We start from the raw sequence: 2,578 nt of genomic DNA on the forward strand, positions 1-2,578 counted from the left end.
AAAATAAATGGGAAAGCACTCCAGTGTTCTGTCTCTCCCTTAATTTTTAAACTTCATATATATATATCATCTCCAACTGTGGACATTTCCAATTGGATATTAATTCAGTACGTTTGAAACTAAATTTTTAATTTTCATCAAGAAACAGGTTCACATCTAATTAAATAGTACCACCTTCCATATCATTGCTCAGACAAGAAATGTCACCATGTCCTTCATGCCATTCTTGCTCTTGTATAGCTTACTGATACCTTTAATAAATCTTATTAACCCCATCTAAAATAGATCACTAACTTGATCATTCCAATGCCTGCACCACTTCTGGTCCACTGCACTAGGCTCCCACAAGACCCCTCCTTTTTCATTCTGGCTTTCATCAATTTGTGGCCCTGATGCAGTCCAAATGATCCTTTTTAAATCTGATTCTGATCTGATCATTCCACTGCTCACAACAACTACAGGGGATTCCATTCACAGGCTCACAACTTAAGGAATCACATTTCTATTACAGTAACAAGAACTATAATCCTCATTTCATAGTTGAAAAACGAGGCTCAGAACATCTAGTTAATATTTCCAAAGTCATTCATTTTGAGGTGATAAAACTAGAATTGCAATCCAATTTTGCTTTATCTAAAGTAATCTTTTATATAATAAAGATACTCACACAATTGCAAAGCCTGGTTTCCACTATTTACTGTTATTCTTACCTTAGGAAAATACGTCCACAATCTGAAGGAACACTTTTTACTCATTCACAGGAACCTGGAATTCTTCTGTCATCAGTCTGACAAGAGAGGGTAAAAAGCTGCATTGTTACTTGAGGACATATTTTATTTCACTCAACTGCCTGTCCATTCTCTCTGTGGAGTTTCCTGGTTATCAGGAAGTTGCTTTTATTTGTACTGTAAATTACTTCCTAGGACGTCCAGGGTCTACACAGAAATAAAAAATTTAGCAAATTAGGAGAATTCATCAAAAAGACAAGGAATTCCTATCCTTACATAAGGAGATAGCAACCAGACATTCCCGAGGGAGTCTTTTCTCAAGTAACTTCTTTCCTACTAATGTCTAAATAGAAAAATACCGTTCAACTCATTAGTCAACCTCATTCTGTCTTGTCGGTTTGCTCTGATTAGCTGACTTAATATTTTAAGAGACATTCTTGTGCTTTTCTTTAGAAAATGCTGTAAACCTAATAGAACCCCCCTAAAATATATCAGTTTTAGGAGCATAGCATCTTCTTCCCAACACAAACAAAGATCACTGAACATTTTATGCCTTCTAACCAAACACCTCATTAAGTTCTAGAATTGGGAAGTGTCCAAGACTAATTCTTGCTTAATTAAATTCGCTGGGAATTTCCACAAAAACTTTAAAAATATCTATAGGAAGAAGGTATTAGGTCAAATCACATAGTTAGGGTCAGCGAAGTTACATAAAAAGAAATATATCATGAGAACCATTGTTAGACTACCACCAGTCAAGAATAGAATTTCAGCCCTGCCATGTTTTGTTAAGGAAGATTAATTTATCATGTATTTCCCCACTTGTCATAGCAAGTTTTTCTTTCCTTTCATTTAATAGTCAATTCATGTTACCTTGCAGAGTAGTTAGATGTTCTGGATATTTATTCACTGATTTAGACATAATGATTACCCATTTTTTATTTTAAAATTTTAAATTTTACATTTGGAGCACTTATTTACTGCCTAGAATGCTGCTATGAGTGAGGACTCAGCAATTAATGAAATAGGCAAAAATTATGCAAAAATTCCTTCCTCCAAGGACCTTATATTCTCATAATAGAATCAGACAATAAATAAAGGGACAATTCAGTATACTAATCATAATCTTTTCAGTGCTAATAATAAGGCCAACAATGTACTCAGGGAGAATTCTACTAGGAAGAATGTGATCAGTGAAGGTCTTTCTTCAAAGATGATGCTTAAACTGAGATAGTTGCTACCATCAGAAACATTGTCACAGCTAGTAATTTTAAGTAAAATTTAAGTAAGTAAGTAAAAGGATATCACTTCATTGATGGACTGATCTATATATAGAAATTGCTAAAAAATACCACAGGGATTTTTTTCCCAATGATTTTGGGAGAAGGAGGGGTGAGAGTGGGCACTCTCATCTTATTCCTGATTGTGGTGGGAAAGCTTTCAACGTTTGCCTGTTGAGTGTGATGTTACATGTGGATCTATCACATATGGCCCTTTATATTGAGGTATACTTCTCTATCCAATTTTTTGATAGGTTACTTTTTTCATGAAAATACATTGATGGTTTGTCTCCCTCTCAATCCCATCTTGTTTCATTTATTCTTCTCCTAAAATGACTCTTAATCTCACAAAACAAACTGGGGGTTGCTGGGGGGAGGTGGGATTGGGAGAGGGGGAGCGGGCTATGGACATTGGGGAGGGGAGGCGAACCATAAGAGACTATGGACTCTGAAAAACAACCTGAGGGTTTTGAAGGGTCAGGGGTGGGAGGTTGGGGGAACAGGTGGTGGGTAATGGGGAGGGCACGTTTTGCATGGAGCACTGGGTGTTGTGCAAAAAGAATGAATACT

Source organism: Meles meles, chromosome 8, assembly GCF_922984935.1.
Source record: "Meles meles chromosome 8, mMelMel3.1 paternal haplotype, whole genome shotgun sequence".
Lineage (NCBI taxonomy): Eukaryota > Metazoa > Chordata > Mammalia > Carnivora > Mustelidae > Meles > Meles meles.